We start from the raw sequence: 15622 nt of genomic DNA, 5'->3' as shown, positions 1-15622 counted from the left end.
TGCACTCCTATCTCTACCGTTTTTCTTAACATTCTAGCGTCGGTGAAGCTTCCTCTGCATTTCCATGTACAGTAGGTTATTCAATCATTCATTATTATTTCCTCCTACGACTATTGACGCAAAGGGCCCCAGTAAGATTTTGCCAGTCTTCTCAATCTAGACCTTTTAATTCAATACTTCCCCATTCATCATCTCCTCTTTCGCGCTTCATAGTCCTCAGCCATGTAGGCCTGGGTCTTCCAACTCTTCTAGTCCCTTGTGGAGCCCAGCTGAACGTTTGGTGATCTAATCTCTCTTGGGGAGTGCAAAGAGCGTGCCCAAACCATCTCCATCTACCCCTAATCATGATCTCAACCACATATGGCACTCGAGTAATCTCTCATATTTTCATTTCTAATCATTATCACTTGTAAATGCAGTTTTTGGGCATATCACTCAACGTTTATAATGAATAGACAATGTCTTGGTAGCGTTCAAAAATCGAAGATAGGTTCTCTCGGAACAGACCGTCCCCCAGATAGTTTTCATGATTTAAGTTTCTTCATTTATTATTACGTGTCGACACGTGTCGAATTGTGAGGGTAATGATAAAAAAAATAAATCTACAGATGGATCTCCATCATTTCAATTTCCTATTTCTGCTTTACCTTGTCTGGAATGGAAAATATATCCGCTTAGTTATCAAGGTTGAAAAAAAAAAACTATTTTTAGGCATATAAATCGTTTTATATTTATAATATGAAGTCTTATGTTTTATATCTGTTGATCTGTATTGTATTTTGAACTAAAACCAACAACAAAGTATAGAAATTGTGAGTAGGCTATATTTGGTTTATCAACATTGTTTTCAAAGATGAATTTAATGAAATGAAAAAAAAAAGAAAAAAAAACAAGTCATCTTTGTAGGAGCGATGATTGTTAATGATGAAAATAACATTTATTTTCATCATGACAATCGTCAGCTCCATTTCACATGCATGGGATGTGGTTATCCCTGAAATGAAAGTTTACATACGCACCCGTTTAAAGGCCCTGTTTCTTACCATTCGGAATTTCTAGTCAGATCCAGTGGCAACACTGCCGCAGTAGTAGACTCACCCTGAGCGGGCGCGGATAGGAAGAGGTGTTGGCTCTGGTCGGCGTACCCGCCCCGCCTCGTGCTAGTATAGTGTGTTGATGTGAGTGAGACTGTGTATATACTCTACGTCGTGTGTGCCTCTTTAGTTTTTCGAGAGAGGGAGAGAGACACACACACAGACTTGGGCTTTGTTCCCGCATCTGACAGGCTAGGAGAAGCAAAGTAAAAGCAGGGTTTTAGACCCGAATTCTCAAGGGATATAGAGTTCTAAAGCTTGTGCTAATTTTCACTTCTGTAGGAAATATAAACTTTTGTGCTGCAGCGGGTGATTTAAGAGAAACGGCATTTATAAGCTTGTGCGTTTGCGTTTTTTTTTTCTTTTTTTAAACTTCGGCACTACGAGGTGGGAGATATGAAGAAATACAAACATAAAGAGATGAAAATGTAATGCGAAAGAGGAAGAACTGAGGAGAAAATGAAACGCTAACCTTCCCAGACAATTGCTACTTCAAGAAGCATCCACGTTGACAACTTCCGTCATCTCATGGTCAGTAAAACTTAGAATAATTACAATTCTGTTTCAGAAATATTTACCTTATTATTACACTTTCTGAAATATTTACCTTAGACTAACTGCAACACTTTTTCAGAAATATTTGTCTTAAACTGGTTACAATGTTCAGAAATATTTACCTTAGACTAATTACAACACTTTCAGAAATATTTACCTTAGACTAATTACAACACTTTCTGAAATATTTAATTTAGACTAATTACAACACTGTTTCTGAAATATTTAACATAGACTAATTACAATATTGTTTCAGAAATATTTACCTGAGAATAATTACAACACTTTCAGAAATATCTACCTGAGAATAATTACAGCACTTTCAGAAATATTTACATGCGATTAATTAAAACAATTTCAGAAATATTTATCTGCGAATAATTACAACACTCAGAAATATTTACCTGAGAATAATTGCTACATTGTTTCAGAAATATTTAACTGAGAATGAATACAAAACTCTCAGTAATATTTACCTGAGAATAATTACAACATTGTTTCAGAAAGATTTACCTGGCATATATTGGCGGGCAGTACCTTCCACACCTGTGTTCTTATTACAAAATTAGAGCGAATGATATCAGATCACATCTACCTACTTGTGTTCCTCCTGTTTTGGCCGATGGTGAATAGAAACAAAAGCAACAAGAAAAACAAAAAAGTTTTCGTCGCCAAAGGCGTTTTCGTTGTGCTTTGCAGAATAAAGGCTTTGCTCGGCTGTCTGAACAAAGCTTTGCACCAGATTTGTCTTTGTTTTATTTTGTCATCTGTTTGACTTCATAGGAGATATTGTGTATATAGCTAATGTCTGTCTGTCTGTTAAGATTGCCTTGCCTTATGCAAGACACGGGCTCTTGCGTTGGCAGCCTGTAAGCGAATCTAAGTGTAATTTACTTTAATTTACTTTGAAAGAGGTATAGCTAATGAACATACTTGACTGTGTGGCACGCTATGCTTTATTTGTGTTTTAATGTGTTCGGCCTTAAAATATGCTGATACCTAAAATTGATACTTTCAATACATGCTATTAGTTTTGAGGGAGAGAGAGAGAGAGAGAGAGAGAGAGAGAGAGAGAGAGAGAGAGAGAGAGAGAGGCATTTACGTCTGCAATGAGAGAGAGAGAGAGAGAGAGAGAGAGAGAGAGAGAGAGAGAGAGAGAGAGAGAGAGAGAGAGAGAGGTATTTAAGTCTGCAATATTAAGCATGGCATAGTCTTACAATGAAACTAAAAATCTTCCTAAACTCATTGTTGCTCGCGTAACAGCTCAAGTAACAGCGATATAATTTATTGAGACTCATTGCCGGTAATTTGTGTAATTTTCAATTTGATGTTTGTAACATGCAAGCTGTTTACCTTTAGTGTTTATTTATGACAGTTTTCGGCTATATATACAGTACGTCTTTGTGTTATTAGATGTTATCCAATTCAAAAATGTGTTTTTAATTGTGACATGATCTAGACATCGGCCTACTTTGAGTGCGTAGAGAAAGTTTGAGTCTATGTATGCACACAGATACACTCATATATATATATATATATATATATATATATATATATATATATATATATATATATGTGTGTGTGTGTGTGTGTGTGGATCTGTATGTGGAAAAAGTGTCGTAAGTGATGGAGCATTAGTCCTACTTTGGCAAGGTTCATGCTTCAATACTTTTCTCCTCACATTAGTCGTTTAACAACCTGACACATCGACACTTGGTGAGAACCGGAATGCTCCACCCTTCTGGTGGCATTTCCCCTCACCTCTGAAAGGTGAAAAAACTATTATGAAAATCATGTCTAAACACACTCACGCACACGTGTATATATATATATATATATATATATATATATATATATATATATATATATATATATATATATATATATATATATATGTGTGTGTGGTTGTGTGTGTGTGCATATAAATTAGATAGATATGCTCTATACTTAAAGATTGGTTTATTAGTTACTGTAAACAGGTGTAATCATGGTTCATGATTCGTCCTTTAGTGAAGACGCCTTTTCATTTTACTCAAATTATTTTCATGACAGGTGTCGCGGGGTAATCATTATTATTATTCCAATATGAAGTTTAAATTATAATAAATAACCGAATAACATTCCTTTTCGAATGTAAATTGGGAAATTTGCTACAGGTAACCCAGATGGGACACGAAGGGTGAAAATTGACGCTTTCTATGGAAGCAACCTTTTCTACTCTCTCTCTCTCTCTCTCTCTCTCTCTCTCTCTCTCTCTCTCTCTCTCTCTCTCTCTCTCTCTCTCTCTCTCTCTCTCTCTCTCTCTCTATATATATATATATATATATATATATATATATATATATACGCTTTCTATGGAAGCAACCTTTTCAAGTCTCTCTCTCTCTCTCTCTCTCTCTCTCTATATATATATATATATATATATATATATATATATATATATATATATATATACATTCTAGGTAGTAGGTAGGCCCAGGCACCAGCCATCCGTTGATATACTACCACTTGAGAGTTATGGAGTCCTTTGACTTGCCAGATATTACTACGTTGGATCCTTCTCTCTGGTTACGGTTGACTTTCTCCTTGCCTACACATACACCGAATAGTCTGGCATATTCTTTACAAAGTCTCCTCTCTCCTCGTATACCTGACAACACTGAGATTACCAAACAATTCTTCACCCAAGGGGTTACTGCACTGTAATTGTGTAGTGGCTACTTTCCTCTTCGTAAGGAAAGAAGACATTCCTAGGTATGGTAAGCAGCTCTTCTAGGAGAAGGACACTCCTAAATCAAACCATTGTTTTCTAGTCTTGGGTAGTGCCATAGCCTCTGTACCGTAGTCTTCCATTGGTTAGAGTTCTCTTCCTTGAGGGTACACTTTTGCACACTATTCTTATTTAATTTCTCTTTCTCTTGTTTTGTTAAAGTTTTTATAGGAAATATTTATTTAGATGTTGCTGTTCTGAAAATATTTTATTTTTCCTTGTTTCCTTTCCTCACTGGGCTATTTTCCTCGTTGGGGCCCAGGGCTTATAGCGTCCTGTTTTTTTTTTTCCAAATAATAATAATAATAATGATAATAATAATATATATGTTTGCATTTGTGTTTGTATATATTGCAATATATATTTGTATGTATATATATATATATATATATATATATATATATATATTTATGTATGTATGAATATATATATGTATACAGTATATATATATATATATATATATATATATATATATATATATATATATATATATATATATATATATATGTATAAAGTATATACATTGCTATATATATCATACAAATGTACGTGACCCATCAAGAATGACGGCTAGATATTTAGATAGATATGTACACACACTCCCTTCCACCTACCCGATGGACGGGGAGAGATGAAGTAGTCATACGTTTGGCAATGTAGTTATATGCATGCCTATATATCTACTGGAATCTATGCTCATAACAGTATTAATTCAAACTAGAAAAGCGATCTGAGAGGGCAGACCTCCGCCACGGCAGCTTATGTATCGAAACCAGCGTGCCTTCACCAAATTTCAATTGATAATTTCCAGCTTTTTGCATAACAGTTTAAAATCCCTGCAAGTTTCATTAGTTTACAATTAAAATTCTAGACGTACGGTTGATGACCAAAATTTGACCTTTTATTTGACCTTGACCTTGCACTCTACCTTGACCCTCGATTTTAACATGTATTAATTGGTGTGGATTTTCATACTGAAATATAAACAAAGTTTGAAGTCTCTGTGTCAACGATGTCCAAACTTTTGCTTGATTTTGACCTTGACCTTTGACCTTGACCTTCCAAAATTTAATCATTCCCAGCTTTTTACATAACACTTATTCCGTGCAAGTTTCATTACTCTACGATTAAAATTGTGGCCAGGAAGCTGTTCACAAACAATAACACACACAAATACACAAACAAAGGGGTAAAACATAACCTCCTTCCAACTTCATTAGGGGAAGGTAATAATTTCATATTAGTGTTCGTATACATACAAAGTTGCTACTTGACTCGAACGACCGTTTGTGCGATCACTTTTCCCACCTGCGCGTAGCAACTTAGCAAGTGCTTGGCTCAAGCAACTTGAATACAGGAGAAAGAGAAGCACCTTCAGTGCTTTCACAATAAGGCTTCCGTCCCTAAAGCACTACTCGCCCTTTCTCAAAATGATGTCAGAAGACACTCAGTTGTACAAATGGCATAGTTATAGGAATTGTTATTCTAATGGACGGGCTTAGCTCCATATGAAGATGTGATGGATTTTGTGCTATGGAACGGGAGAATATATAGTTTTTTTTTTTAATCGAAGTCATTTTTCTTTTATTCTGCAAATCATGTAGGGATTAAGAACAAAGTTTTCCATTATATATGTATATATATATATATATATATATATATATATATATATATATATATATATATATATGTATATATATATGTGTGTGTGTATATTTGTATGTATATATATAGTTTCAAAAATGTATTGGCAGTTGCATAAAATCAAGGAAAAAAGTCCAGTGAAAGAATTTCATCGGTGACGGTAATGAAAACGTAATGTAGATGAGATAAAAATCAGTATATATATATATATATATATATATATATATATATATATATATATATATATATATATTATATACACACACATATATATATATATATATATATATATATATATATGTATATATATATATATATGTATGTATATTTATAAATAGTATATCTAGATGAATATATATAAACTGTATATATATACATATATATATATATATATATATATATATATATATATATATATATATATATATATGTATACATAAATATGTTTAGCTAAGCTACAACCCTAATTGTAATAGCAAGATGCTACAAGCCCAAGGGCTCCAACATGGAAATATAGTCCAGTGAGGAAGGGAAATAAGTAAACGATATGAGATCCTTCTCTCTGGTTACGGTTCCTTTCCCTTTGCCTACACATACATCGAATAGTTTGGCCTATTCTTTACAGAATCTCCTATGTCCTCATACATCTGAAAAAACTGAAATGACCAAACAATTCTTCTTCACGCAAGGGGTTAACTACTGCATTGTAATTGTTCAGTGGGCACTTTCCTCTTGGCAAGGGTAGAATATCTGAATGTAAAGGATGATCAGAATTATGAAAAATCTTATGCAACTGGCATAATGAACTAATTGAACGACGGTGCCAAAGATTAGTATCTAGATCAGGAATAAGAAATTTATGAGACCGAAAGTTCCTGTCCAACAAATTAAGATGAGAATCAGAAGCTGAAGACCAGCGGTTTCTTTTTTTCATTTTTTCAATATATATTTATGTATATATATACATATGTATATATACAGTATATATATATATATATATATATATATATATATATATATATATATATATATATATATATATATATATATACATTTATTTATATATATATTTGTTTTTATCTCGAAATTTGGTCCTCGTTGTGTCCTGCTTTCACTCAATAGTGATTTCTTGAAGAAAGTGCGAAGAGAGAGAGTAAATCATATGAACTACGAATAGTGAGATTTGAACGTTTAGTTTTTCTTAACATTTATTATTTACCATCTTCCCATTCCCTCTTTAATTGCAGTTTGCCTTTCCATTTTTTATTTTTATTTTTGTCTTTTCACCCAGTTTAGAAAGCTTATAATGGTGTTTGAAGAGAGGTTTCGTGTTGCACTGCAGGGAAACACTTCAAATTTAAGGAGCTTAGGAAAGTTTTCCTACTTTGGTAAAAAATTAGTTCCAGATTTACGTATTCATCAAATACAAATACAATCGTGGGCACATACGCGTGCGCGCACACAAACACACACACACACACACATATATATATATATATATATATATATATATATATATATATATATATATATATATATATATACATGTGTGTGCGTGTGTGTGTGTTCATTTATAACTATATATATATATATATATATATATATATATATATATATATATATATATATATATATGTATATATGTGTATATATATATATATATATATAATGTATATATATATATATATATATATATATATATATATATATATATATTTATATATATGTGTGTGTGTATATTTATTATATATATATATATATATATATATATATATATATATATATATATATATATATATATATATATATATATATATGGCTTGAATTCACAATGTTTTCTGTATTATGGTGAAATCTATCGCTATAATAAAATCTTTTTTTCCTAATAATCAAATGAAGTTAATGGACTGCATCCAGTATTATGATTTGAATATTAATCCCCTGAATCCTTTAGTCGTATGGACTTTGCTTGACTCTATAATTAGTATTGTTATTATTATTATTATTATTATTATTATTATTATTATTATTATTGTTATTACTTGTTAGACTATAACCTTAGCTGGAAAAGCAGGATGCTATAAGCCCAGGGTCTCCAATAGGGAAAATAGTCCAGTGAGGAAAGGAAACTTAAGGGAAAATAAAATATTTTAAGAAGAGTAACATTAATATAAGTGTCTCCTATAAAAACTATAAAAACTTTAACAAAACAAGAGGAAGATAAATAAGATAGAATAGTGTGCCCGATTGTACCCTCAAGCAAGAGAACTCCAACCCAAGACAGTGGAGGACCATGATACAGAGGCTATGGCATTACACAAGACTAGAGAACAATGGTTTGATTTTGGAGTGGCCTTCTCCAAGAAGAGCTGCTTACCATAGCTAAAGAGTCTCTTCTAGTCTACCATGAGGAAAGTGGTCGTTGAACAATTGCAGTGCAGTAATTAACCCTTTGGGTGAAGAAGAATTGTTTGGTAATCTCAATGTTGTCAGGTCCAGTATATCTGAACACAGTAAATGGTTAATTTGGTCTTATTTTTTAATTGGAGGTATTTTATTGCTTGTGTGTCAAACATGAAATATAGAAAGTTCTTTCTTTGAATGTTTATTTCAATACTTTATTTGTAAAATATATAGCCTACCTGACTCTTTTAAGAGGCGTTTCTTCTCCAACCCCTGAGATAGATAAAACATCGATATTAGATAAGAGGTATCCATGTCCTTGGTTTCCACCGTAGGTTAGCTAGTGCCATCATTGCAAGTGAGGCGGTGCACTGCAGGCATTAGTTAAAGTTCTTTGCGGCGTCTTTTCATCTTCTAGTTGTACTTACTTTTTAGCCTTAACTTGTACACTTTCCCGATTCATTTCTTCCATCTTGCTGTCCAACCTCGAAACTTTTATTTCATTTTGCAACAACGGCATGTATTCCAGTTACACATGGGTGCCAAATGTCTTTCCAGGCCCCTGTGCCAGTCTTTATGGCTTTAAATTCATAATGTTATTCCTTTACATTTCATTTTAATCAAAAGCTGTCTGGATATTTTCTTTAAAGATTTCTGTATCACTCACTGCAATTGTCCACCATTACCGCTGTTCATGACAAAAAACTTGGATTAAAAGGAATACGATTAGACTGTACTATATATCTATTCTGTCTACACGCAATGGACACCTGTCCGCAGTCTCCCCCCCCCCCGTCCGCAGTCTCCCCCCCCCCCTGTCCGCTGTCTCCTCCCCGCTCCGCAGCCACCCCCCCCCCCCTCCGTCTGTCCACCTTCATGTGAAAACAAAATTATGTGGTGAGGTAATGCCACAAGATCAGAGTATCTTCAGGTTCTGGAAAATATAATTTTTGTCCTGACCATTTTTCTGGTACATGTTAAAGTAGAGGTTTGGCGGGGGATGAAAAAATTGTTATTTTATAATTTCGTTTTTCCTTTAGGATATTTTTGTTTCCTTCCGAGCTCTTTTTATTTCTTTTTTTTTTAAACAAGCGTTGGGCTCAAAATCAATCTCTCTCTCTCTCTATCTCTCTCTCTCTCTCTCTCTCTCTCTCTCTCTCTCTCTCTCTCTCTCCTAACATAAAGTCTATTGACGCTTCCAATCTCTCTCTCTCTCTCTCTCTCTCTCTCTCTCTCTCTCTCTCTCTCTCTCTCTCTCTCTCTCTCTAGCCTTAACTTTGGTGATAATATTCTTCCCATGTATACTATCTCGCTGCCGTTTTCTCTAACACAAAACTAGCGTTTTTGCTAGAGAAAATTGGATATGATATAAACCATGAAAAGGATGCCCTTCAAATATTTTTATTTTTATTTTTATGATTTATCCTAACGATGCGTTATGGTCATTATACGAAGCCGTTTTTCATCAATCACTACATAATTTTTCTTATTTATTGCCGAAGCCTTTAGGTTAGTTTGATGTCAAGATGAATGGAGGTAGCAGGATGTTTTTTATTGTCTGTTTTTAGATTTAATTTTGTAGGAAAGTTAATAGAAAGAATTTACAGAGGAAAAAATGTATAAAAACTGATCAGGGTAATTTACAACAGACAACCAATAGACTGACCAAATTTTCATTTTGAGACCTGTGGTACAGCAATGTGTAGAATATAGAAATCCATTTTTGATGGCATTTATGGACTATGAAAAAGCCTTTGATAGTGTGCACCGACCAATTTTGTGGAGAGTCTTGGGTTATTATGGAATTCCTCTTAAATATGTAAATTCCATTAAATCTATTCATGAGCATAGCAAGTGCAAAGTTCATGCTAATGGAATCTTATTAAATTAATGTCCTGTAAACAGTGGAGTAGTCCAAGGGAATGTGTTGCCACCTATTTTGTTTATCCTCCTCATGGATTTTGTAATGAGTAGATCAGTCATGAGATGGTAGAGAAAGACTGGACTGGATTGGTGGTAGGAATTTAGTAAACCTAGAGTATGCTGATGATGCTGTCCTTGTTAGCAGAACATCAAAGGATTTGCAATGCTTGCCTACCAGAATGCATGAAATATCACACGAGGTTGGGCTCAAGATAAATAGAATACAGACAGAGATGATGGGAACGAAGTACGCAATGAAGATGAAATATCATTAGAAGGAGAAAGGATTAATGAGGTAGCATCATTTAAGTATTCGGAACTATGATCTCCAATACAGGGTTTTAAGAATTAGAGTTTAGTGAAAGATTGAAAAAAAAGCAAATCAGACAATGGCTAGGTTAAGTAAAATTTGGAAATCAAATCGCCTAAAATTTCATATAAAAATCAGACTATATATCAGTTTAGTGAGATCGGTATTACTTCATGGACATGAGTCATGGTGTGACAATGAAAAAATCTCCAGCAGATTTCGTGCATTTGAGAACAAAGCTCTCAGAAGGATATTGGGAGTTAAATGGCAGGGCAAAATGAGATAGGAAACTATGAGAGATTACTCGAGTGCCATATGTGGATGAGATCATGATGAGGGGTAGATGGAGATGGTTTTGGCATGTATTTTGCACACCCGAAGATAGATTAATTCACCGAATGTTTAGCTGGGCTCCACAAGGCACTAGAAGAGTTGGAAGACCCAGGACTACATGGCTGAGGACTATGAATCGTGGAGCAGGAGATGATGAGTGGAGAAGTATTGAATTAAAAGCTCAAGATAGAGACAACTGGCGAAATCTAACCGAGACCTTTTGTGTCAATAGGCGTAGGAGGAGATGATAAATATATATGTATATTATTTATACATATATATATATATGTGTGTATATAATATATATATATATATAATATATATATATATATATATGTGTGTGTATATAATATATATATATGTATATATATATATACAGTATATGTATATATATTTGTATGTAATATATATATATATATATATATATATATATTTTATATATATATACATTTATATATATAGTTTTATATATATATATATATATATATATATATATGTATATATATAATGTAAATATGTGTGTAATATATCCTTTACAACATAACAGAAACCAATTAATCTGTCACTCCCCAAAACATACAAGCGATTAGTAATAATGAAAAATGTCCATTTTTGAAAAATGGAAATGATCTGGTGTACCATTAATCTTCATTATTAAGCATTCCTGACACATTGACTGAAAAAATAATTGCCTTATCACAACAATGGTGTCTGGTGAAGCAGACGTTGTTAAGTGAATTAGGGTTTTTTTTCTGGCGTTTATATCAACTGGAAATTTATTATTGTTATTATTATTATTATTATTATTATTATCGTACGCGGCCCGTCATAAATGACGGGTAAATATTTAGATATATATGCACGCACATGGGCACACAGATTCAACCCTTCCCACCTCTCCTCCTTTGGTAACTACAACTCGACAGTTGGGCAATTTGTGGGATATTGTGGTTTCCGAGTGTACATCACTTTATTTTTATAGAGATTATTATTATTATTATTATTATTATTATTGTTGTTGTTGTTGTTGTTGTTGTTGCTGTTCTGTTTTGTTTGATGAGAGAGAGAGAGAGAGAGAGAGAGAGAGAGAGAGAGAGAGAGAGAGAGAGAGAGAGGGGGGGGTTTCTATTGCTAAGTTCCATAGTGCCCTAATGATTGTTATAATTTCAATAGGTAAACATGATAAGTAGTTAAAACATCATGTCCAGTTGATGCAGTAATTCAGGAAAGTATTAAAGCTCTGATATGATGTGTTTGACCTTTGGTGTTGTGACGCCAGGTTTGAAAAAGATAGTTTACTTCGGGTTACTTGTAACTATATAGGCCTATTTTTTTCTTATTAGGAGAAAGTCTATTCGTTTTCAAAATCCTTTTTTTATGTTAAGACCGACAGTAACGTGAATCAAATGAACAATGCTATCCCTCCTCCTCAACCAAATTTAAAAGAAACAAAGAAAGTTAATATATCTTATGTTTGAGGTACACTCGGGCACACTATTCTATCTAATTTCTCTTCCTTTGTTTTGTTAAAGTTTTTATAGTTTTTATATGAAATATTTATTTTAATGTTGTTTTTGTCCTTTAACTATTTATTTTTTCTTTGTTTCCTTTCCTCACTGGGCTATTTTCCCTGTTGGGGCCCCTGGGCTTATAGCATCCTGCTTTTCCAACCAGGGTTTTAGCTTTGTTTGAATACACTTGAACATAATTTCCTCTAACGTTGTTGTTTTGTGGTAAAAACAATAAATGTGATAAATGAAAAGTTAATACAAAGACATTAATTGTTACAATAACGTTCCCAGGAATATAATAATACTGCTAATGCCTAATTCAGAAACTTAAATAAATCAGTAACATCATTTGCACACGTTTGTATATTCGAGATTTTTATTGCCCTGTATAATAGAAATTTATGACATGTTGCAGTGATTTGCAATACTTTTGGTGAATGCAAAGGTGTTTTCAGCATGAGCTGATGACAGCTTTAGCATTGAAGATGTAAAAAGAATTATTTCAGTAACCAAATCAATTGCAATATGATTATTGTTTATACAGATCCTTTCTGTCAGTTCGTTCGATGTTACCGAAAACATGTTGCTTTAATAATTTGATTTCTGGGTAGTACAGTGGTAACAACTTCGCCTAGCATTCGCATGGCTGCAGATCGATCCCAGCCCGGGACCGTTAGTTTAAGTTGTTTTACTAGGGGAGGATACTGCTGTGGTTGTGCACCACAGTACGTGGTTGGGCTTTCCTTGCTGACGTTCTGGTGAGCTTTTTTTTCTGGTGATACTTGAACTGAAACCAAACATTGATTCCGAGGACATACTACGCATGCGTATAGCTCAGTCAAGATAGCTACCTCCATAATTGTCTAGGTTAACTTATGTTATTTCAGGTGGCCCGTTGATGTAAAAATTCATTTATGTGGAACCTTTTTTCTGTGGAAAGAATTTCCGTTGACAAAGGTATATCTTCTTTATCAGATGGGAAAAAATAGTTTTCTAGGCGGGGGTAGGGTGAGAGGGAGGCTTCGGGTGGGGGTGAAGGGCGTGGGGTAATACGACGTTATATACTGCAATCGCTTGAAAGGAAGACGTCGAACAATTTTGATAAAGGGAAAAGGATCTCAGGAGATAGTTGCTGTCTCAGCTATATAAACCCATTTAAAGGAGAGAGAGAGAGAGAGAGAGAGAGGAGAGAGAGAGAGATGAGAGAGAGAGAGAGAGAGAGAGAGAGAGAGAGAGAGGGAGACGCTTGGCGTGGATGGTGGAAAACTTGACCCTGTTGCGTATAATAAGAAAATTGTAGATTAAGGGTATTTTAGCTTTTGTTTTGTAGGTGAGAGAGAGAGAGACAGAGAGAGAGAGAGAGAGAGAGAGAGAGAGAGAGAAGAGAGAGAGAGAGAGAGAGATCAGCTCGAGTTTCGAGTTATGAGGAAACTAGAATGAATAAAAGAGCGAGGCAGATCATTCAGGAAGGAGAGAGAGAGAGAGAGAGAGAGAGAGAGAGAGAGAGAGAGAGAGAGAGAGAGAGAGAGAGAGAGAGAGAGACAGCGTCTCTCTCTTATCTGTTGCTAAGACTAGAGCTGAAGGAACCTTTGTATGGTGAGCCAGTGCAGCTCAGGCACTGGCCACAGAATGACGAGGGAAATGGGCAAGATGCCAAGACGCATTTGCGATTTCACGAAATAAATTTCACTCTTTTTAGACTTTTCCCTTTCAGGGCAAAGGAAACCCTGCTGTGGAAAATGTAAAACAAGGGCTGTTTCTCGGGTTTCAAAAGGCATTTCCGGCCATTGCGTAAGTGTTGCTTGGATTTGCATGGGTGTTGATTGGTACATACATACATAGACATACATACAAACACACACATGTATATACACATACACACACAGTATATATAATATATATATATGTATATATATATGTGTGTGTATATATATATATATATATATATATATATATTATATCCCCTTCCTAAGTGGGGATACCTTTTACGTGGTGAAAGGGTTTGTTTATCGCCATGATTAGCAAAGCTGTACTAGTCAGGGCCACCCATACTAGGTTGGTTTGCTGTGAGCGATCAGACTAAAGTCTCCCACCATCACCAATTCACACTGGCCAGCGTGGTGATGAAAACTGACCAAACCCCCAAACATGAATTGACGTGTATGAAGCTTTTTGTTGTTGTATACACACACATTTATGAAGGTTTAAAGGTCGCTCATAGAATGACAGGGGCAAGGGACAGTGACATTGCCTATCGAGCAGGACAATGCCCTAGAGACTGACCATATACATATATGATAAGCAACCAAGGATGGCCAGGCAATGGCTGCTGAGGACTCAGCAGATAGACATATAGGCTCCCCCCAAACCCCCATCCTTAGCTCATAAGGTGGGTGAGGGTTGCAGTGACCAAAGAAACTAACGAGTTTGAGCGGGACTCGAATACAGTCTGGCATTCACCAGTGTGGGACGCTACCACATCGGCCACCACAACCTTATAGCTTGTGTATAATGTTCCTGAACCCAAATTTGGTCATTTATGCGTGTACATTTTTGTTCATTCCAGTTCCAATTGCAAAGCAAAGTAATATACCCAAATCATGCAATAGGATCATGAAGTATTTTTTATTGTCTGCAAATTATACATAGCGTAATAACTAGCACTTACTTCCAGGGGTAATGAAGCCTTTTGGGGGACAAATATTAATATATTAATACTTTTTTTTTTATTTACGTCATTTGGAATGAAACAAAAATCCTGTTGTTTTGTGCGTTAATGGAAATTGTGAATGAATTCTCATGGGAAAAACATTACGCATGTAGATATAAACCGGGTCGGGGGTTGGGCTGGGAGTGGGGAGCGGAGGAAAGATTTGATCAACGAACTGATTAATTTTGTGCACAATTGTTTTTGGAAAAATAAAGAAAATGTGAATGTGGATGACTGATGGTTTTTCAGTGGGGTTGAAGACGTGTAAGGATTCTGTAAATGGGTTGTATTTACCTTCGTTTGAGGTAATTTTCATGGTTTCAAGGTAATTTTAATGTAATTCAAGGGTGATTTCGAATTTGCTAGCTT

The 15622-nt window shown here is 34.5% G+C and overlaps 1 protein-coding gene across 2 annotated transcripts in view; it reads left to right on the top strand.

Moving 5' to 3' along the window:
* LOC137647057 (uncharacterized) overlaps positions 1 to 15622 on the top strand; it is a 592613-nt gene that overhangs the window by 213587 nt on the left and 363404 nt on the right. The window contains exon 1 of one of the 2 annotated variants that reach the window (XM_068380218.1): positions 1065 to 1625. The exons of the other annotated variant lie outside the window; for it this stretch is intronic. The gene's annotated coding sequence lies outside the window, so the exon portion shown is untranslated. Of the gene's footprint in view, positions 1 to 1064; positions 1626 to 15622 lie in introns of those variants that run through there. 2 annotated transcript variants of the gene reach the window in all.

This window comes from Palaemon carinicauda, chromosome 9 (genome assembly GCF_036898095.1).
Source record: "Palaemon carinicauda isolate YSFRI2023 chromosome 9, ASM3689809v2, whole genome shotgun sequence".
Classification (NCBI taxonomy): domain Eukaryota; kingdom Metazoa; phylum Arthropoda; class Malacostraca; order Decapoda; family Palaemonidae; genus Palaemon; species Palaemon carinicauda.
Note: the sequence above shows the minus strand (reverse complement) of the source record. Positions and strands in the feature narration are given on the sequence as shown.